General features: G+C 27.7%; 1 protein-coding gene and 1 long non-coding RNA gene across 3 annotated transcripts in view; both read right to left on the bottom strand.

Annotated features, from left to right (window-relative positions):
• The window catches only part of LOC129912747 (protein vav), a 98,159-nt gene that overhangs the window by 30,336 nt on the left and 43,121 nt on the right, over window positions 1–24,702 (bottom strand). The gene's annotated exons all lie outside the window — the stretch shown is intronic.
• Window positions 476–1,750, bottom strand: LOC129912749 (uncharacterized). Its single transcript, XR_008771902.1, has 2 exons — window positions 845–1,750; window positions 476–777 (listed from the first exon to the last, which is right to left on the bottom strand). It is a non-coding gene; the product is annotated as an uncharacterized LOC129912749 (long non-coding RNA).

Raw genomic sequence — 24,702 nt, 5'->3', positions numbered from 1 at the left:
TTAAAAAAGATGTCGTCTCCATTAAAAATGCTGTTCCATCAATGTTAGTGATTTATTTAGATTTTATTTCATCCCCCCAAAAAAAGCATTATCTATCATCATCAAAATGAACAAAAGTTCTGGGTCTTGAAAGAAGCATAAAGAAAAAAAAAAAAAGAACACAAAATGGCAGTGATAAGTTTAATTAACGACAACATAAGCCTACATTTTCACAAAAATGTCCTTTGGGGCATTCAGTTTGCTTTAACGATTTCTTAGAACGCATTTACAAGTTGTAAAATAATTAACGACTTACGGCTCATTTACAAGGATGAACACTCTTCTCAGTCATTTGTGAACATTTTATTACTCATAGAATTTCTTATTTTATTTCATGGGAAGAAAAATAGGTATAAAAAAAGATAAGTTTTTTAACATTCGTGCAGAATCCCATCTTAATTTAAATGGTTTCAAGTGGGAAAGGATTCCAAGGATATTAGCAACGTGTAACGAAAGATTTTAAAAATTTTACTTTTTGCCTTGAAAAAAAAAAGATAAATTAAGTGAACCATATCGATACAAGTTGTGTTCAAAGTAGAAAACTTGATTGCCTTGAAATTACTTTTAAAATTGGAAAACCCATACGCATCAGTTTTCCCAGAGCAATCGGAAGAACAGAATTTTCCTCGAAAATTAACAAATAAAATTCCCAGTTCTTTGTGATATAGTCTGTTTGTGTAGTCATCCGGTTTTGTGTGTATTTCAAAAAAAAAAATGTTTAAGTTCCACCTCTTGAATCTGCAATATTGCGAAAGAAGATTCATTCATAGAAATCATATTTGTTGGTGTGTAGAAAGAAACATACCAATCTCAATTTAACATCAAGTTCAACCGAAATCAAAGTGATGGCATTATTTGAGGAACTGCGAGACAATCCGGATGTGTCCTTTTTTGATATTTTTTTTTCTGAGAACTGATTTTTTTTAAAACGTTTGACAAATTAATATTTAATTGGGTTTTTTGTCCATATTGTATCTTGTTTTGTTTGATCGTGGGCCAGTTTAATATGAATTTATGAACATCGGTAATATCAAGTGCTTCTTCGTTATATTGGAAAGTACCTACTTTTTAGAGCCACTGAACAATATCGACAGCAAAAATTCTTGCTAAAGTTCAATATTAATTTTTAATATACAGAGACAAGTAAGGAAAAGGAGGAAACTTCAAACTACTGGAAAAAAAATTTTGTATATTCCCTGAAAAACGACATCAAAGAAATAATCTGAAGGGAGGCGATTTTTTTTAACTTGAAAAAAAAAAAACTTCTGAAACAGGCACGCAATGTCAAGCACCATAACGTCTTATTTTTCAATCATCACAAGGACATTCCGCGGTTGAATGAATTCTCATTCAAATTGAGTGTCCGAAGGTTTTGAAAATCGAAAGTTTAGATACGGATGTCAATGGGTCGAAGACCTGAGATTGTAAGAAAACTTTCTTTTCTCCCGGAACACCCACCAGCCAACCTCAATGAGTGAAAGAAAATTGGGGGAGAACTTGATGATGAAGAATTTACGGAGGTACATTTGAATGACAGGGCCTATAAAGCGAAGCTATTGATAAGGACTAACACCGATGAAAAGGGAAACACTGACACTGATTGACATGACGCACAGTGGGGAACCTTGTATAGGAGAGTGGAAAAAACTCCGTAAAATCCAAACTACTGGACCGTTTTTGATGAAATTTTCAGGAATAATAGGAAATAAGAAGATAAATCCACCAGTAATTTCCGCCCACTGCCCTTCCCACTATAGTGAAAAATGGCTATTTAAGTTGAAAAAAGTCAAAAACTAGTACTTTTGTATGAAATTTAACGAAGACAACGTGACTTGCAGTAACCAAAATATACAAATATAACAAAATTAATCAGCTCTGTTTTTCAAATATTACCATTAGAAAATCCAAAAAAAAAAGTGTTTTTTTTTTACTATTTACTATAAGAAAAATTGTCTGAACTAGTTAAGGTTAATATAATAACTGATTTCCTTCTTTCAAGACATGTTTAAATCTTTTCGATATCTTTTTTACTGCCTGAGATATCTTGAGTTGTTTGGCATGGTATATCTACCATATAAATTATACCGTCATTATCTCCTTTATGATATATCAAGCCGAGCCCTTTTTCGGTTTCAATAAGATTCGAATAGCTAATGTTTTTTTAAAAACAATTCAAGCGATTCTTCTTTTTTAATGATTAATTCAGCTAAAACTGATCGCGAAATTGAAAACAAAACAGACATTTTTATAAACCAATGTTCACGCTGAATTCAATCGAAACTTTGAATAATCATCACCATTGACTAGAAAGATAACAGTTGTTAATTTGCATCAACTTAAAAAAGCTTGTTAAACAAAGAAGAATCATTCCATCAACATTCTAACGGTTTGGGTTTGAGATATAAAAGAGAGAAAATTATATGAAAAATTAGACTGAATTGTACTCAGAAATGAGTACAATTTACTATCCCCTCTCTTTCTCATAAAGTTTCAGAAAATAAGATTTTCTTGCAAGCTTAATTATTGTTTAAGACTTAGGAAGAAATTTAAGAAACAACTTGTAGGTTTTAATTTTACTCATATCTTTATTTTAGTTTGTTTGTGCTCTGAGGGCCATTTGCTGAAACGAAACTTAAATAATTTAAGTTGAACATAAGCTCCTATTATCTACTTTTTCCTCTGTGTAAACTGCCACATAAGAGTTTATTTAGAACATAAATGCTTAAGTTTCGATTCAGCAAACGGCTGTGAATCTAATATTCGTAAGCCCCAGAAAATTTTAAATAAATTGCACAGAACGTTAAAAACCGTCCATTTTTATGTATTTTTAGATTTTTTTTTTATATGTAGGTATTTTCAAACTAACGTCAGATTTGAATTCATCGGATCAAAATACATATTAAAACATATGATTTAAAAAAAAATCTTTCCATTTTTTATTATAATCTGCTTTTTTAGAAAATACGTTTTTCACATTTCACTATCATATGATATGAGTCCCCGCCCACAGAGGCAAACAGAGGAAGTAGTTAAAACAATTTTTGAACTCAAAATTCCGGAAAATTATAAGTATTCTTAAAATGGAAAATCGAAAAAATTTTGTTCCCGCTAAACTTGTAACTGATATTGTTAAACTGTTTATTTTTAATATATTTGCAAACAAAAATTTTTTGAAAAGTAAAAATTTAACTGATTTTATACTATTTAAAAAATACTCGTATTTACATCAGTTTTCATAATTTTTCAACTTTGAATACAATTTTCTAAATCTAGAAATGTTTTTTGAAAGAAATGCTTTCACATCCTGATTCTACAACATTATTACTGTAAGAAAAACTTCCAACATATAAAAAAATCCAGCTTTCACATCAATGAGTTTTTTCCACTTTTTTCCCACTGTGTGACGGGGGCACACACGTAAAACAACAAAAAGAGTGTTGAGTCTATTGAATTTTGCCTTTGAAGATGTATTGTTTGAAAGTTACATTAAAGTTTGAACAAATCAAGGCTAACTGTTGAACGGAGAAGATAGGCCATTCATACGCTGCTGGGACAAAATAATAAAACCACCAACAATATCCGTTTATGCACTTAAAAAAATATCCTAGATTAAAGCATCCATTAGATAAATTTTGAAGATACTTTAGTTTTTTTAATTCTTAAAGTCAAAACACGTATAAGTATAAAAAATTAGTTTTCTAGACAAAAGTATTTTTTGATAATTATTTCTATCTTCGTGACCTTTTAATAAATATATTGAATCCTAAGCGGGCTTTAGGTCGTTATTGAATACTTAAAAACACTGTCAACGTTAGGATTCAATGTATTTTTTGATATTTTTGTTTTTTTTTTTTTTTCTAAATAAGAAGATTGGGTTTTAATTTTCTAATAAAAATTGGTTACAGTACTGAAAGTGTAGTAAGACTAAGAACTTTAAAGAGCTCTAAAAAATTCACTTCAAGCTTTAGATTGGGTTTTTAAGCACTCCGAGTGCATCAAAATATCAGAATTGGGCAACTTAATATTTATTTAAAGGTGTATTTAAGACTGAAAACATTTATAAGAATCTTGTCATTACTGAAAGTTTGTTATCACCAGTGTTTATAGTTTTTTTGAAGTGAAAACTTCTTTAGTATAGTAGTGATTTCAAACAAGATGAAACGAAAACGCGACACGACTTCAACTTGTTATAACTTTTTTGTTTTAATAGATAGATGAATGAAATTTGCACTGTAGATAGGTAATTAAATAAACTATAATTGTACAAAATTTCAATTAATTTCGTATTCAAAATTCTGAGATAACGGTACAAAGATGTTCTTTTTCTACACACGTTATATCTTTTGATCTAGTGCACATACAAATTTGATATAACTTTAATACGCATGTTGATAACATAACCTTTTACTTGATATATCACACATAACGGTAGGTGCTCTAAAAGTTACACAATCTTAAATTGAAAAAAAATTTAATAATACCTCAAAACACCTGTAGAGATCTGTTGCCGATGACCAGCCTCTTTTTGTAGATGTTGTATAGACATATGGTCGATATAAATATTTTGAGCTGAAACAATAAGCTTTTGGGTGATATAAAATTTATTATATTTGGGTGGATTTAAAAAGGTAGACTTTTTCGATTTTTTTTGCAAGAAAAATGATTTTTTTAAGGTTTCACTTCTACCACGCGTGTATTGCACACATGATTTTTTTTTTTATTTTAGCTAGCTCACAATATTGTACATTATTAAAAAGGCAATATAAATTCAAATTGAGTTTAAAAGTCTGAACCAAATGTAGTAGGGAAAACTGCATTTCAAATTCTTGTTGTGGGACTTAAGAGACAATGTATAAAATTATATGCTTCTTCGTACCTACGACCTACGTTCCAAATTGCATTCATGTTAAACTAATGAACATTTCTCAAAATATAAAGTGAGGAATGCATCTCAATATTCCAATAGATACTTAAAAAAAAAAAATGTAAAATAATGAAATGTATGAAATATTATTCAAGAGACGTACAAGTTTCTGTTTTACTATTATTTCCTATCATTTTCAAATTTAGTTTCTGAATTCTACCCAAGTGAGGAAATAAGACTGTTCCAACTTTGGATGGATATATGTGAATTCTGAAAATTCTATAGATAGCAGCCGAAGGAACTCTATTTACAACATTGATGCTGTAAATTTTAGTTTTACGTTACTCAGTCTTTATTTATTCTATACTTCAAAATTCTAGATTTCAAAACTTTGTGGTCCGAAATTCTGTATTTTTTTGTTATTCGAGATAAAGTTTGTAACTCTAAAATAATTGAATACCTTTAACTTTTTCGCGTCCGTACTGCAGTCGACAAAAACATGAAGGAACCATAATGAAAAGTTATGGTAGCAGCGTTTTTTTTATTTTAATTTCTAATCTGTTTCACTGCTTCCAGAGAAGTAATTCCCTTAATGACTATCTTCACTTCCATCTACTATTTGACAGCAATTAGCAAGTAAAAAAGATAATAAAACTAAAATCTTTAATTAAAACTGCACTGTGCATAGCACCATAAAAACTTAGTGTAAATGCTGCCTCACAATCATCATTAAACTAACGACTAGATTTTCTCTTATTTCTTGTTAAACAAAAAAAAAGTGAGAAATCCACCAGACACGTGTCAAAAGATAACAAAAAAAAAAAGACCAACTCAATTAAAATTCTGAAATAAAATTCAAATTAATTCCACCGAAATTGTTGAATAATATTTTCTTTATCCGACAAAAAGTAGTTCACATTAAGTTATCCTGTTTATCAATCTGCTTGAGCAACCGAAATAAATGTTTTTATTTTTTTTTTGTCTACAAAACAATTTTAACAAAACAACAATTCTCTATCTCTACTATTTCACATTGGTCTTTTATACCAAATCCCCAGTCATCAAGCATCACTTAAAAAGCAATATTTCAACTTAAGACCCTCGAACAAAGTGGAGAGACCGTATATACAACATCCATTCAAATTCTGTGAGTTACCAATTACCTTTATTTGCATTTAAATTCAATGTGCTCTCTTGTCTCGTCGTAATCTTCATACACATAAAGTCGTTATGTGTGGGGGGGGGGGACGACTCGACTTAGCCTTGTGGCAAGGACACAAGAATTCATTCGTTCCCCCAGGTAACCTAATACCTACCTTGAACAAGGACCAGGAAAAAGAACACCGACGACCGAGACGACACGAAACGAGGAAAGGACAGGAGTAAGCAATTTGTTTTATGCCACAAACTGAATACGGATACTCTTGAACCTGGCTCTCTTATCGTTGTTGTCTTCATATAAAAAAAAAGAAAACGTTCTCGACATGAGCTGTAAAAACACTTCTATCAAACGCAAGAGCTTTCTCATTCTCTTTACACCACCTTCCTACGACTTACCTACCTACCTTAAACTTTTTCAACATTCTACCAAGGAGCAAAAACAATTATAAAGTTTACATAACTTTTAACCAAACACACTTTTTGCATCATGAAAGAGTTTGTGCTATAAAAAAAAAAGTTAACCCTAATGGTACTTGGGGGAATACAAGTGAGTTAATTTTTTTCAATTGACATTTTATACTCGTAGGAACCTACTCGTAGAATTCTTGTAAAAATCTAAACCATAAAAGATGACGCATATCTTTATGACTTTTTTGAAACCAACGAACGTCATAACTTTGGGTCTTCAAGTTTTCAATTTTAGGAAGAATTTTCTTTTGCGAAAATTTCTAAAAATATTATGTTTTGAAGATTGAGATTATCAACAAAAGGCCAGACGAAACCTCAACGATGCTCATTTATTATTTGAATTCATTTAAATTAATTCAGGAGATCATCCATTGTACTTTTGTTTTTCTTTTGTTTTCTATTATTTTATACGGATACAAGAAAACAAAGAAAAGTTAATTTAAATTTAAATCGGAAAAAGTGAGACCACGTGTTCTAAACGAATATTTTTCAGGAAACAATAGAATAAAATACTGTTAATATCTGAATCTATGAGCTGGACTTTAAACATTGGTTTTGTAAAAAATCTGAACTTGTAACTTTTCTATTCGATATGCCATCTGTTTTCAAGAATGAAAAATTTCCAAATAAACCATCAAAATTTAACTGATACAAATTTATAACAAAACTTTGAACTTGGTACACTTTTACATCTCAGTACTTTTTGTGCCAGCATAATTTTAAAATAGGAGAACTTGGCTCTTTATTTAACAGTTATGTTTTTGTTGTGATTTTACTATTTTTTGCAAGGTATTGCTTTAACATTTAAAATCTATGTATATTATTTGGTTATTTTAGCACCTTAACCTAGAAATACTCAAGCATTTGATATTTCCTAATTCTTTCAAGTCAGTGTGATTGCATGAGTTACCAGTCTTTTATATATTTCGAATATCTAGGGTTTGGGACAACGCCTTCTCATAAGAGACTTTATTTTTAAAATATTTCTTTTGTTTAAGATTCTACTAAGCTATATGTATAAGATTGAATCAGATGCGCTCACTGATATTTAATGAAAATTCAGCGAAAATGGGCGGTTAATTCTCAAATTTTAAATTGTTTCCTTTGTATAACTACCAGCTCTACCATTCCACCAAGATTCTAGATTGTACGATAATCAGAAGTGCTCTTAAAATACACTAGCCCAAAAAATTAAGGGAACAAAAAAAAATCGTGATTTTTTTAGTGATATTCGATAGGCTGTATCTCAGTAAAAAATGATCGCATCATGACAAAATAAAAAGCGTGTAAAAGCTCTATTCTTCTTATTTTAGGATTAAATGTTAAAATATTTTCTTTCTAACGGTAAAATAGCTAAATCGTTGGAACTGTTAAAAAACAAAAATTTTCCAATTTTTGTTTGTTTTTACTTTTCTCTTAAGAAAGTGGGAAAATTTTTTCTGAAAAAATGATTGTTGTTTTTAAAAAGGCTATTTATCTCTCTTTAAGATTCATTTTGTTTCAAACTTCTACGATTTTTTTTAACTGCAATATAAGTCATCAAACCAAAAACCATACTTTTGACTTTGACTATCAATATCTCAACAACGGATCACTGTACAGAATATTCAAGGACACATTTAAAAACTTCATTCAATTTTCTACAAAGAAATTAAGTTTGCTTTGTTAAACAAATTGTTTTCTTAATTTTTAGTTTAATTTAGAAAAGCTATCAAAATAGGCATTCTTACGGTTTTTTAGAAAATTTACCGCTATTTAATTTCTATGGGTGATAAGATTGAACTGAGGCTTAATTATTGAAGCTTAATATACCTGAAATTAATATGCAAAGTTTCAGACTTATTCATCAAGCAGTTTTTCTGTTGTGAGGGTTTGAATTTTTGAGATGAAGTAAAACACCATATTTCTGCAGGTCTAAATGACTTACTTCTTTGAACTTTTTTGTGAGCAAAATCAAAAGCTTTTGAGTTTATTTGAACATTTATTGATAAATATCGTTTAAATTTAAGATAAACCAAGAAAAAACAAACAAAAAAAATTCAAAATTAGGAAAAACATCCAAAAATGGTATAAAAAGCCTTTTTTCAAAATTTAACTTTTTTTGAAAACTTTTAATTTTTCCTTGGTTTATCTTAAATTTAAACGATATTTATCAAATTGAAAATTTTTAATTTAATTTTTTCCTTTGTATGCACCACAAGACCCATCACTGTGCCAAATTACAAGTTTCTGCAATAGCGGGAAGTTCTTCATAATTTTTATAATCTGTCAGTTAGGGTTTTTACAATTTTGAAGACTTATATCTCCGAAATTACTCATCGTCTTAAGTAGCTGAAACTTTGTGAGGATTTTGTTGACCCAGCTTAAAAAAATGAAGCGAGTTTGAAATTTCTGGAATCTATGGTAAAGAAGTTAGAGGGGGTCAAATATGGCCTGAGTTGAAATAAGGGTGTAATGCCAAAGTTGCTAGACAACTTGGCTGGGCCCCTTGATTTTTGAAAACGAATTGAATTTTTGGGAAATAATGGATTTAGGTTTTGAGTAATTATAACAATAAAATTGCATGCCAGCTTTGTTTAATTTTTTTTTGTTTTCAAAAAATTATTTATGAATTAACATAATGTATTTAAAAAAATGGCTCTAACGATTTTGAAATTTTTTTTCTATAAAATCATTTTAACCCCTTCGGACCCAGCGTTAATCTCATGTAACATTTTTTTTTTAATTCGTAAAAAATATTAAATTAAACAATTTTGAATTGATTATAATTGAAAGATAATAATGCCTAGTTACTGGATTATTAAAAAAAGTTAGTTTAATATCATACCTTTAATTGTTTTTTTATAGAAAAAGGGACTGAAATTCACATTTTTTTTTTTTTAATATAGTCATAATTTTGAAAAAAAGATATAAAAAATCTTAATGCAGAAAGTGTTTTGTTTTTTTGCTTAGAAGAAGTAGCATACATTATAGTTTCATAAAAAGTTATTTTCTCAGTTCTCCGACTTTTTTTGGTGGTCATAGGCAGTGCATGTTACTTACATGTAAAATGAGAGGAACACATTAGTTTTGCTATTTATTATTTTGGAAAATAACTTTTTGCTATTCATATTTCTTAGTTGTGATGTTTTTGACCCGTTAATACCGAAAAAAACATTTTTTAGTATTGATTTTCATACCTTGGGTTCGAAAGGGTTAACAAAAGAAATTAAATTGAATATTTTTATTGGAGCTCACTAATTTATTTACAGTAGGTGGTCAAATGAATATGACCGATTGAAATTTTCACTAATTTGTCCCTAGTTCTTTAATTTGAACCCTCAAAAATTATTTGATTTTTTTTTCCTACATAGAAGTGTTGTGTAAAGCAATATGTCATTACTTTAATTTTTTTGTACAGTTCTGTTTATGGCTTAGAAAACCGATTTATCTCAACAATACCTAATTGTGTGGCCACCTATTGTCACATGTCGTTTTTTTTTCCTTTGAAAATATTTTGTTTTATGTTTGTTTTTTAATAAAAATTTATCAATTTTACATATAAAAGTTTTAAAAATTTAAACAACTTGCAATTTATTTTTTTTTTAAATGATTAACTTTTTTTATGAAAACAATTGAAAAACGGGTCGGAATAAAACATGAAATTTTGTTATTAGGGTTTGGTTTGTAATACGAGTAGTTTGAAAATTGTATATACCAAATTGTTTTAAAAAAATTATTCTAACAATTAAATTAAATATTTTCATTTGTCTCCAGGGTCCAGGCATACAAAATTAGTTAGGGGAAAAAAGAAGCTCTTTGTGTACATTAAAGTTGCAACATAATAAATAAAATAGAAGCACTTTGCAACTCAGATTTTTTTTTTATCTTGAAAAAAAAACCCTTATTTTATTCTTGATGAAAGAATTAAACTTAATACAAAACATAATCTTTTGCCTTTTGTTTTAGATTTCTTTGACGTCTTTATTGTAAAACTCAAAGACTTATCTTAGATTAAATTGTTTGAAATCAATCAATGTGTCTTTAATCTTTTCAGATTTGTCAACTATCAAAAAACAATTCCTCCTTAATATCCAATCGATTTAAGCTTAAAAACTCAAACAATCATTTTATTTATCTGATATTGAAGGATTAAAAACAAAAGGACTAACAAAAGCTTTGAAACTATTACTATATACCTACTCAAATACATTTTTAACACAAACAAAAGTCTCTTGTTGTTCTTTTTTTGGGAATTTTAAAGGATTTTAAGTGACTCAAAAAAAAACAAAATTCTTTGAAAGTCAAATGGGTTCATTTCCATGGACTCTCATTGTCGTTGTCAAGGTTTTAGCTGTATATCTCCAAGGTGTTTATATTTTTTTTTTTTTTCTGTACAATAATATTACGCCCTTTACAATATCACTAAGTACAAATAAATTGGCTTCATGGACACTAGGGTGGGTCAAAAAAATCGAAATTTTTTTTTTTGAATTGGTACTCCGAAAAATCGATTGCTAGACCCCTCATGAATATACACACCAAATATGAGCTCTTTATATTAATGGGAAGGTCCTCCGCTTTGCAATTTTCCATTTTTACATCAAGCTTCTACTAAAAAAAAATAATTTTTTTATTAATTGACTTTTTAGCAAATCTCTTTTCATATTCTTGTAGGAAATTGAACGCTCTACAAAAAAGGCCTTATACTCTTTTTTCGTTTATCTAACCGTTGAATAGATATTTGAGGTCAAAAAATCGAGAAAATCTTTAAAAATTCGTTTTTTGTTCTTAATTTTGTAACAAATTGAAAATTTATAATGATCAAACGCGCAAGACATATTCTTGCTGGAAATTGATTGCTCTACAAAAAAGGTCTTATTAACTTTTTTCATTAATCTAACGATTCTACAGATATTCGAGGTCAAAGTTAAAAAAAAATATATAAACATTTTATATTTTTAAAAAATTCTAATTCACTGAAACTTCATTATTTTCAAATTAGCAAGATATATTCTTGTAGGGACTTTAACGTTCTACAAAAAATTCCGTGGAATCAAATTGATTGCTTTAACCGTTTAGAAAATATTCGTATCCAAACCAATGCTCACTGATTTCAATAGTTTTCTTATGACCCGTATGCATTGCGATATGGATACGAATATCTTCTAAACGGTTAAAGCAATCAATTTGATGCCAAGGGATTTTTTGTAGAACGTTTAAGCCCCTACAAGAATACGTCTTGCTAAATTGAAAATAATGAATTTTCAGTGAGCTGGAAAATTTTTAAAAATATAAAATGTTTTTATTATTTTTTTTTAACTTTGACCTCGAATATCTTTAGAATGGTTAGATTAATGAAAAAAGTTGATAAGACCTTTTTTGTGGAACAATCAATTTCCAATAAGAATATGTTTTGCGCGTTTGATCATTATAATTTTTCAATTTGTTACAAAATTAAGAACAAAAAACGAATTTTTAAAGATTTTCTCAATTTTTGGACCTCAAATATCTATTCAACGGTTAGATAAACGAAAAAAGAGTATAAGGCCTTTTTTGTAGAGCGTTCAATTTCCTACAAGAATATGAAAAGAGATTTGCTAAAAAGTCAATTAATAAAAAAATTATTTTTTTTTAGTAGAAGCTTGATGTAAAAATGGAAAATTGCAAAGCGGAGGACCTTCCCATTAATATAAAGAGCTCATATTTGGTGTGTATATTCATGAGGGGTCTAGCAATCGATTTTTCGGAGTACCAATTCAAAAAAAAGAATTTCGATTTTTTTGACCCACCCTAATGGACACCCTATATAACGCAATTGAAATATTTTTATTCCAAAAGTGTTTTGAACTTTCGACTTTGTATTTGCCTTTGATTCGACAACGACAACGACACTTTAGAGCAACCAACTTAACTTACAATAAAAAGTATTTCAAGTGTAACAAATGCCAAGTATTTGAAGGCTTACATCAAATAACAAACCCTCCCAGTCTGGATGATATCTACCTTAGTTCACTCTTTGAATGTGAAAGGTTGTTCACTTTTTTCATATGGAAATTGGAATTCTTATCTCGAATGAGTAAATAAAAATTCCACATCAGGTAGATATACTATATACGTATATTATATTAAAATTGTAACAAAAAAGGAGAACTCAACCAAACAACTGAATCGTGTTGACATTTAATATATCACATATATGTAGCTATACTCTTATACACAGCCTACCTCGTGTTATATAAAAAATCAAATTTAAGGATTTAATTTTGTGGATAAAAATGAAAGTTTCAAAAACATTTTTATAGTGAAAACGTGTCAAATTGGAATATTTAAGGACATATGCAATCCTAAATAGGTTAAGTATAGTATTTTTGAGACCTTAAAGGTAATGAAGTCACGTTCTAAACATTTATTCTTCAATTTTTTCCCGTACCGAAAGTAGGTACCTACTTTTGAGTTTTTTTTTATCAAAAATGTTGATAAAAAAACAAGGGTTGAGCTGATAATAATCAACATTTATGTAAATTGTGTTGAAGCTGAACACTTTTTAAGGAAATGAAGGTACAAAAATGAAATTGGAAAATGTGTCCTTTTTTTAATAAAAAAAAAAGTAGTAGAAACTAATAAAAATATGAAAAAAGAAAAAATAGCAAATCCAATTCCATAACCATGTTAAACAATCTCAAAAAAATAACCTATTCTCAAGGATTTTCTCCCGAAATGTTCTATTAAACAACCTTAGCAGAAAAGTGATGGTTGAAAAAATCAATAAATATTCTGATTTGTTTCGAAAATCTGAGAATTGTTATTTCGCTTTTGCGATGTATATAGAATTGCCCTGAAAAGTTTGAATTTCATTTAAAGTAGATTTGCCGTTTCCAATTAAAAGCTAATGGAAAATATAGGTTTTGTTTTGTTCGTTCTTATTATTCAGTGGAAAGTCAATTTTAACCAGCCAATATTAATTTGGAAGAAAAAAAAAAAGAAAAACATTTCAATTGAATATTGTTCATTGAGATAAAAAAAAAAATTTTACAAGCTTTTTAATTAGTTCAATTTCATTTCAATATAATTAGCTTTTAACCTTAATTAATATAAAAAAAAATTATTCCAAATAAATCAAAAAGTTTCAAAGACGAGCGAACGTTCATTTAAATCAAGTGGAAAAGTTTGTAACTTATTGGAGTTCAATCATTATTTTGTTCTTTTTTTCTTAAAGGCTTGATTCCTTTTTTTAATTAATTGGGTTATAACTCGAAGGTGCGTTGTTATTTAAAGCGTGATAGAAAATTTAATACAACAACAAAATTTAAAGAGAATTGAGCTTGTTTATTTTAAATTGATTGATAATTTTAATAAGATTTTATCAATTGATTTATGGAGTAGTGAATTTTACCTTTGACTTGTTGTCGAGAAAAAGGGTTTTTTACTTTACATATTTCATAAAATGGGATTAAAAAATGGAATATAATTCGACTGTGTAATTTGTGCGTTGATTTTTTTCTTCTGCAAAAAAATGTCAAAATGTCAATTCAATGTGATGTGCTATCAAGATAGGTACATTAAATAAATTGCACAACTGGGTCGCACGAAATTTTCTTAGAATTTAAACTGCTTAGGTCTTTTCATATTCAAATTTGGTAAATGTATATGGAAAAAAAAAATAAAGAAAACAAAAAAATTCGTTCTTCAAAGGAAACAAAAAACATTTAATTGAAATTGAGCTTCACAAAATGGATTTAATTTGTTTGTTTTCCAAATAAGTGTTTATTAATGAGCTTATTTAAAAAAAAAAGTAAGTGCAATAGACCAAATTAAATCATATTAAAAATACACTTTTATAATTATATTGTTATTATTGTTAAAAGATAATAAATGTTAACCTCTGAGGAAGCTGGAAAATATTAGCGAAACGTTGCGTTGGATGAAAATATGAATTATTGTTTTTATTTAATAAATTTGATCAACCTTAATGATCATTAAAGCCCAAAAATAAATAAAATAACGCATAATATATGATCAAATGAAACGATTTCATTAATTTCATTTAGTAAGATGCATTTTCAGGAAAAAATTTCAAAATCGTTAGAGCTTTTTTTAAACTAATTTTTTTTTTTAAATAAGTTTAAAAAAAAATTAATAAAAGTTTGTATATGCCAAATTGAAGCATTCATTAATCAATACCTAACACAAAAATTAAAAAAAAAATATTTTGCAAAACGAAAAAAATGATAAAAAAAAACAATTTGATTTTTCAAAAAAATGTTAGTTTTTTTCTTAATTTCTTAAATTTTTAAATTTTTCAAAAAAAAAAATAATAACATTTATATTTTGCTAGAAATAAAAAATGTAGATTTTCACAAGATTTTAACAAAATCAAATATTTTCTTTGAAAATAAAAAGACAAAAAAACAAAACAAAATTTTGTCTTTTGACATTTTTTAGGTGTATCAAAAAAGTGACTTAAAAATTTAAAGTTTTAGATACCTATTATGTTTATTTACAACTTTCAAAATGACTTTTATTCAATAGGACGTCTACTTTTGACAAAATTATTAAAAAAAAAAAACATTTTTGGAAGCAACCCTCTTTTTACCCACGATTTGTTTTTATTACCTATTTAAAATTTAAAAAGAAATTTTCAAAAAAATCATTTTGAACAATCAGTCAAAATCTGCCGTTCGGAATCGGTAGTAAAACGTAGGTCCCTTTCATTCTTAAAAACTAATTACAAGCACAGCAATGCTTAAAAGTTTTAGGTCACTAGATCTTGCCCATTCATTTGGTCGTCATCGTGACAAAAATGGCTCATTTATTAATTTTAACGAAATACAAATTACGAAGTTTTGCGATAAAAAAAAATATTTTTTGTATCAACAAATAATGGAATCAGTTGAATATGCCATTTTAAAAACTTATATCTTATACATAAAAAACATCAGAAAGAATATCAAATTATGGAGATCTGACCAAAAATGTGTTAAGATTTTTTATTTTTTACGGAAACAGAATTAACCTTGTTTAGTAAAAATGCAATGATTTATTCAAAACGGATCTTATAGATATTTTTTAGATATTTTTAAAACTTTCATTAATTGTAAAATATTGTTTTCCCAACAAATTCTTTTCATGGTGATATTTTTTATAGGTAGGTACATACATATCTTTAAAACCTCTAGCATGATTGAAAACATTCTATGGTTTCTAAGAACATCCATTTTGTGTGTCCATTATTGCTGGACATACATTTCTAATATAGAAAAAAAAAATCATGTGTGCAATTCACACGTGGTAGAAGTGAAACCTTAAAAAATCATTTTTGTTGCAAAAAAAAAAAAGAGAAAAAATTTACCTACTTTTTATTTTATCAATTTCAAATATATGTTTTTTATATGACAACCTATATAAATTTTATATCATCTGAAAGCTTATTGTCTTAGCACAAAATATATATATTGATCAAGTCCATGAGACATCTACAAAAAGAGCTAGAATTTTTTAAACTCGATGAAATTTCATCCAAAAAGCAAAAAAAAAACATTTATTTTTATGTACTCATGCTATTAAATCCATTTTCTTGTTTGACAACCTATAAAAAATTTTATACCATGTGAAAGCTTATTGTTTCACCTTGTATAATGATGCATAAATCTTATTTCAAAGATGTCTACAAGAGAAGTTAGAATTTTTTAAAGTCAACCATGTCGAATTTCCAGACTGAGATTACGGTACTTACGGTACACTGGTAGCTGGTCATCGCCAACAGATCTCCACAGGTGTTTTGAGGTATTTTTAAATTTTTTCAATTTACGATTGTGTAACTTGTAGAGCACGTAACGTTATGTGTGATATATCAAATAAAAGTTTATGTTATCAGCATGCGTATTAAAATTAAATCAAATTTTTATGTGCACTAGATCAAAAGATATAACGTGTGTAGAAAAAGAACATCTTTTTACCGTTATCTCAGAATTTTGAATATGAAATTAAATGAACATTTAATACATTTATAGTTTATTTAATTACCTATTTACAGTTCAAATTTTATTCAACTATCTATTAAAACAAAAAATTTATAACAAAAAAAGTATATATTGTTTTTTGTTGAAGTAACGTTTTAGCAAAAATAGGATAGGTACTATCCAAGAAATAATAACGTAAGTGTATTTAATATTTAATCTGATGCCTCAGTCGATGCAATTTTCTTATTGAATAGTTTTCTCTCAACACACATGGTTTCAATGAATATTTCATACTTAATTAATTGATTTAATTATAACTTACTCAATGTAACGGAAAATATGGTAAATAAAGAAACAATTGAGATTAAGGATGTTTAGTAATTAATAATCTTGATGGCTTATGGATGTGTTCAAATGTTCTGATCGATTTTAGACTATGTTTGAAATAATTTACAGAGGTGAATTTTAAAACATTACATCAGATGAAAAGTTTTTTCAGAAAGTTAATTCAAGGCAAATAAAAAAAGTTCTTCATAACATTTTCATGAGACGCACAATCCTTGCCAATTTCACAGGTTTTTCCTCGCACATCCCCGATTGATTTTAATTAGAATAAATGTTCACCTTCTAAATAAAAAAATTCATGTGTGCAATTCACACGTGGTAGAAGTGAAACCTTAAAAATTATTTTTCTTGCATAAAATAAAAATCGAAAAAAATTTACCTTTTTTTATTCTATCACCTTTAAATCCATATCTTTTATATGACAACCTTATAAATTAAAAAATAATAAATTTTAAATCATCTGAAAGCTTATTATTTCACCTTTTATTTGACTTTTCAATCATGTTTCTACCATGCCTACAAAAAAGTAAGAATTTTTTAAAGTCAACCATCTCGAAATTTAAAACTGAGATTACGGTACTTCCTACACTGGGGCTGGTCTCGGCAACAGATCTTCACAGGTGTTTTGAGGTATTTTTCATTTTTTTTTCAATTTAAGATTTTGTAACTTGTAGAATACGTACCGTTATATAATAAAAGGTTATGTTATGAGCATGCGTAAAGTTAAATCAAATTTGTATGTGCACTAGATCAAAAGATATAACGTTTGTAGGAAAAGAACATCTTTTTACCGTTATCTCAGAATTTTGAATATGAAATTAATTGAAACTTTGTACAATCATAATTAATTTAATTACCTATCTACAGTACAAATTTCATTCATCTATCTATTAAAACAAAAAAGTTATAACAAGTTAAAGTCGTGTCGCGTTTTCGTTTCATCTTGTTTCAAATCACTACGATACTAAAGAAGTTTTCACTTCAAAAAGTGCGGGTTTAATGTTACAATCGGTCATTGATCCACTGGGCTTCGTTCAGATTAATCACACTTTATTCAATAAATTTCAGTTAAATTTTCTTGAAAACTGTAGCCAATATTTTGTATAAGGTTTAGGTAAGAGGGTATTTTTTATTTTGATGAGTAAAAATGTACAAAAAAAGAAAACTCATTCTTTCGATGCGGAACATTGAATTTTTTGAAATTATGAATTTTGGCGTTGAACAGAAAAATGTTATAAAATAGTTAACATTTTTTACTTTTAATTGTTTGATAAAAAAAAAAGTTGTGTATTTTTTTAGAGATCAAGTTTTTTAAGAAGTTGTTTTTTGAACACTAACTTAGCGATTAAATATTTGAATGACTTCAAAATCCATTTTAAGTCACCAAAATTAAAAAAAAAAATTACTTTTCAACTAGTAAGTGCAACAAATTGTTCCAACTTCACTATGTCGATAATTTTACTTGTTTTATTTTACTTTTTTTTTTTTGCACAACTTCAGATTTGTGTTTACCACTCGAAAGTAAAGTTAGCCTCCCAAGACAAAAACAAAATTAAATGCTTTTTTTTATAAAAATGTAAAAAATACTTTGACTTGACTGTCATAAGTAGTTGGAATTATTGTCTTCTAAACTCTTAGTTTGAAAGAAGGCTTTTAAATACTTTTATGGCCTTTTCACATTTACAACGAATGGATGAGCAATGTTTTTTGTAGTTCTGGATTCATGGAGCTTCTTTAGAAAATATGTCAGCGGAGCGACCCAGAAAATTTGGGGTCATTCCGAAAACTCTAAATAGACTTAAATTCAAATTTTGCACAGCGCGTTTCTTCCCAACTACTCTGTTGTTTGTTTACTCTTTCGTCTCTCTTGTAAAATTTTGATTTTGGGAGTTACGAGGTTTTCTCATGAGACCGACGATTTGTATGTTTTCTTATAGTTATAATTTGGTTTTTAAACAGTAAAATTGTTCTTTCATCAGAAGGTTTGCGAAAAGAGTTTTTTTTTTTTTCTATCTTATCGTGCGATGGTTATTTTAAACTAAAGTACAAACAAAAAAAAAAAACAAATTCTACTACATTTTTGATCAAACCTAAATCTCTAAATAGAGATAAATTAATACAGCATTATCTACTTATCTTCACATCAATTGATGGTAAGACTTTATAAGTAACCTTCTAACCTTAAAAGCCTTGAAAAAAAAAATTCTTAATCTACAAAAAATGTTGAGCAAATATTTGTCTTTCATTTTGCATTTTACCCAACAAATAACGTTTATTGAGGTGACAACGTCAATTAATTTTCTAACTTTTTTTAAACCATTTAAAAATGCCATTCTTTTGACACACACACACAAACTGTGACATTGAATATAAAACACAATTGAATTTAAGACACACGCGTGTGGCTTCATTCATGACAGCAACACAAAAAAAAAAAACGAATATTTTATTTTCATCTCATTTAACTATGTTTACCAAATACATATACATTTAAGTATTATGTATAATCTGTTTTTTCCCATTCTTCTATTTTCATAAACTCTGAATAAACGAGACCGACTTGTGTTATCTCTCTTGCCAAAAGCAAACGATAAACCCTGTGACTTAGCTTAATGGCTCTCTCTATGAAGGAATTTGTCCCACATCCAATTTGTTGCCTCATCATAAACATCCTCATCATCCTTAAATTCATTCAGAAGAGAACAACTATAAAAACACACAAAACTAAACAGAACTTTATTTGCTTATTATCTCGATCAATAAAACTTACTTATATAGTCAAGCTAAATGTTCCTTCAAGTACAAAATTTCCCATTAAAGTCTCATTCATAACAATGCGGTGTTATAGAGAAATATACTTGTATAATATTTCTACTAAGTGTGATGTCAACTTTGTGTTTTTTTGCCGATTAGAAGATATATTTTAAAGGATATTTCTCTTGTAGCAATTTTAATATTTCAACACAAAATTTAACAGACCTAAACTTGTATACTCTAAAAGAATATTGATAATGGAATTAGTGTTTTGGAAACGCTACTACCGCCTACAGGCAAAATTATATTCATTATTCAAAAGATTCCTTTTCTTTTCAAAAAGGATTTTCTTATAAAACATTTTAATTCCTCACACCAAATATTTGAAAAAAAAAAACTTGAAATGGATATTACATCATTGACTTTTAAATAAGTTATTATAAGTGGCCTATAGCCTATACCCTGATATATTGGGCTTTTTCAGTCAAAATTGATGATATTTTATCGATTTTGAATTTGTTAACCCTCAAGATAATCTCATTATAGAATATTTTAGTAATTTGATTTCCGGTCCAATAGAATAGATAAAAAGGACTACTTTCTCATATTTCTTTTTTTTTTTTTAAGGACAATGTGTACATTTAATATTTAACATTTTTATACCACCCTCTAACAATATGTGTATGATATTCTGTGGATATAAAAAGAGGATGGAGGAAATTCTTCAATAATCTAGAAAATATCCTTCTTTTCGTTCTTCTTTTTTACTTTGATTCTTCTTTTTTTTTTTGCTTAAATCCTTTGTACCTTCATGTCCATTGATTGGCTTCATCTTTTTTTTTTTTTTTCTTTATTATTTTTGTAACGTGAGGTTTAAATATTGCTATTGGGTCAAGGTCCTTTTGAAACTATATAAACCAACACCGGAGAATGTCCTTGTTGGTGTCTTCGTCAGCAATGTGGCCAAAACAACTGGATATTGGAACATTTTAAAAGATAAACTGGTCCAAAGTAAGGTTGTTTTAAAGAATCGTAATCACTTATTTAAACATGAATGATTTTCATTCAGAAAGGATCTTAGTAGGTAATCACTTTGAAGGGAAATATGTTAAAATTTTCATTTTTAACATATAAAAAAATGATAAAATGGTTTGAAATCGATTCACTTTTTGGCTTCTTATAATGAATAAAAATTAAATTGAAAGGCATAGGGTATTTGTTAGCACTTCTAACAATAGAATTTTCTCTTATCGGTTCATCAGTAGGAATTGAGAAAAAGCAAATTGGTTGAATGAGGATTTATCTCAAACCTTGATTTTTTTTATTTTATTGTGAATTCAAAATCTCCTCTTAGTTTCGTTGTATTAAGAGCTTCTTAATGTTTGCTTCATTTTTAAAATCCTGTATCCAAGGAACTGGTTCTATTAGAATAACTTTAAAACTACACTTTTGCACACAAAACATATTTTGCCTGTATAAATATTGTGTCTATTTTCATTGAAGGAGTAGAATTCTCAGTTTTAGCCTTATTAAGAGGTTCAGGCAGATAATATTTAACTCGTACCTTAGGAATTTGAATTCCTTCGAAATTTTAAAAATTATTTTCACCAGAATAGAAGTTTAAGTCGATGAAGGTATTATAATACTTTGAAGTGATTATTCTTTAGTGCATATCATTCTAAGAAAAATATAAATAGTTCGGTTAGTGTTCTTAGAAATATCTTTTACAAAAAATACTTAATATGGAAAAAGTGGACTATTTTTATCATTCGTTGGAATGAAAACTTCAATATTACCTTATACTCCAATAAGAAAGCGCAGAGGCACTGTCTTATTTTTATTTCGTGGATCGATAGGGTTCTATCTAAAAAGTTTACAACTATACACAAAAATACATTTTTTGGGATATTTTTGTTCTAATCGAATATCTAGGCTCCAGACAATACCTTGAGAAAAAATAAAAATGCTTAAAAGACTTTCTGTCATTTTGCTCTGACTTCATTGTATTTATAAGTAGGTACCTAAATACAAAATGGTTTTGAAGTTGTTAAAAAACACATTTTCGTAATAATTCCGAAAAAAACGTATATTCTGATTATGGTTAACATTTTTCTGATTGATTGATGGTAGCCCTCTTAATTTACTGCATTCTAAAGAATAAGAAGGACTCTTTACTTCTAAAGATGGCGGCGAAAAATAAAATATTAAATGCGAATTTAAAATGGATCGAATCATACTTTCTAAGTAAAACACGCCACGTTCATTTTAAGTGAATTTTTAGATTAAGTGAATTTTACTTCAGGCGTTCCGCAAGGTAGCCATTTGGGGCCACTTATATTTTTTAGTTTCATTAATCTGGTTTAAATACTTGCAAATGTTTAATGTATGCGAACGACTTTATTATACATAAAAGGTGTGGACCTTGTTTTTCCTTTTAATACTTATGTAAGAAACTTCAATAAGGTCTTTCTTTTTATTTAGGAGAAATGTTATTTTTTTTAACTGCGTTTAAAAAAATGTTGATAAGATTAAATTCTTAAAATTAGAAGACAGAATACTCTGTAAGTATAGATAATAGATTTTTAACATTTATTATAATTTTTTAAAAGATATCAACATTTTTTTAAACGCAGTTAAAAAAAATAACATTTCTCCTAAATAAAAAGAAAGACCTTATTGAAGTTTCTTACATAAGTATTAAAAGGAAAAAAAAGGTCCACACCTTTTATGTATATAAAGTCGTTCGCATACATTAAACATTTGCAAGTATTTAAACCAGATTAATGAAAATAAAAAATATAAGTGGCCCCAAATGGCTACCTTGCGGAACGCCTGAAGTAAAGATAATAGATTTTAACATTTATTATAAACGAGGTCGAAACGTCGGAGACAAGATAGAAAAAACTTATAAACCAGACCTATAGCCTAAAAATTCAAAACATTTTATACCAATTTTTTTTTATTGAAAATTAGGCCCAAAAATAATATTAAGCTTCAACCGATATAAAAGCTTATTTGAAACATAAAAACATACATTTTACCAAAATTTTATCGAAATAAAATTATTTTTGTTATAAATTAGTTAGTTTAGGTTAATTTTTACTTTTTCTCAAAATGTTTGGGTTTATTTAAAATAAATTGCACGACTGGGGTCGCACGTACTTGCTCTTATGCTTAAAGTAACTATAATGTTAAAGCTTTTCATTCTCGAAATTTAAAATTTGATATTTTGAAGAAATTTCATAAGTAGTATAAAAAAATTAAATCTGTTTTTATAATTAATTAAACTCCGTTTTAAATTATCTTAAAAAAAAATAAAAATATGCCATTTTATTTCTTGTATAAAAATGTATTTTTAGAAAAAAATTTTCGAAAATTGTAGGAGCCGTTTTTTAAAAAAATAATTTTTTATATATAAACATTTTTTAACATTTTTCAAAAAAAAAGTTGGTATGCCATTTTGAAGAAATAATTAATTTACACATAAAAACTAAATTTCAAAATTTTTCATTGATTCGTTTTCAAAAAATTGATTTTTCAAAAAAACATTTTGAAATATTTTTAAAAAAACTAAAAATGCGTTTTTTGAAAATTTTCTAAAATTTTAATATTATCTTTACTTACACACTTTTGTATAAAAATTTTCATTTAAATCGGGTTAATGTTGTACGAGATATTCAGAAACGAAAAAAACCGTTCTATGACAGGTACCGTTAATAACGGTACAAAAAATATTTTTTTTATTTAAAAAGTTGGCTATTATGTGTAGTACTACACACAAAAATTTGAATCAAAATCGTTAGAGCCGTTTTTGAAAAAAATTAACTTTTCTATTTCCGTTATATGGCAGGTACCGTTAGTTTTGGTCATAAAAAAAAAATTTCAATTTCCCCTCTAGGGAATCACCAAAAACTGCTAACCACCAAGTTTGAAGAAAATCACTTCACTCGTTTAGGCTGCAGCTCCAGATAGAGACAGACAGACAGACAGAATTGCCGGACCCACTTTTTTGGCATTCTCCATCATCGTAATGTCATGTAAAATTGTTATCTCGAGTTCGATTTTTTTTACGAATCCTAAACTTGCCCTATAGTACCTATATCGCAAGTAAAAAAAAATGATGGAAAAAAACTTTTAACTATTTACAACTTTTATATGGATCATTTTTTTCGATACCTAAAAGGTTTTGCAACACCACAATTCGTTAAAAACCTTGTTTTTCGACCCCTACCCTTTTTCTCACCCAACTTTCGGACATCTAATGCAATTCAATCGATTTTTCTCCTTATCTTTCCTCATTTCCAGCTAATATTCTTCAGTGGTTTCTAGATTTTTATTTAAAATTGATTGATCCAAATATAATCGCTTTAGCTTCCCACCAAAAACCAAGGCGTATTCCCAAACATATTATTTCATTTTTTTTAAAAGAAATGTCCGCTTTTTTTTAAAAGAAATTTCCGCTTTACACACTTAAAGCATGCTTGAAATTTCTGACTTTCTACCAAATGACTCAAATATGCCACACAAACCGACCAAAAGTTAAAAAATACTGTTTTTTGAGAAAAATTTCCCAAGTTCAATTTACCGAATAACTTTTTCTTTTTTGAAATAAATTTTTAATTAAATTTGTTTACATCGAAGATAAAAGTTTTCCCTTTCAACGCATATTTATAAAGAACGTTTCACCACTTTTAGCTATTAACGGAAAAATAAAAACAAACACTTTGCTCCAAAAATTGACGTTGTGGCATTTCATTTCATGAATATGACTAATTAATTAAATTTTTCCTCAGAATTAGACCTCAGTGCCTGCCAATTTGACGAATATAATAATATACTACTATTCGCGATTCGTGAAACTGAAACCTTTAATTTATTCACCCTCAACTGAATATTGGTGTCGTCCTCTTTAATTTGATTAAAAATATCAAATTTTAGAGTTCCCATGTTTCAAAAAAAAAAAAAAGAAAAAGTTTTTCCGTTAAAAATGCTTTATGCGGAATAATTATTATTATTATTCAAGGGAATTGGATAGCATATTTTTTCAGTTTATATTTATATCCTCCTGGCTACTGATGTGGTTTCTCTTTTTTTGTTGTGTGTGTGATGGTCTGGTCTCGGTGGTGTTGT

This window comes from Episyrphus balteatus, chromosome 2 (assembly GCF_945859705.1).
Source record: "Episyrphus balteatus chromosome 2, idEpiBalt1.1, whole genome shotgun sequence".
In the NCBI taxonomy this organism is placed as follows: Eukaryota; Metazoa; Arthropoda; class Insecta; order Diptera; family Syrphidae; genus Episyrphus; species Episyrphus balteatus.
Note: the sequence above shows the minus strand (reverse complement) of the source record. Positions and strands in the feature narration are given on the sequence as shown.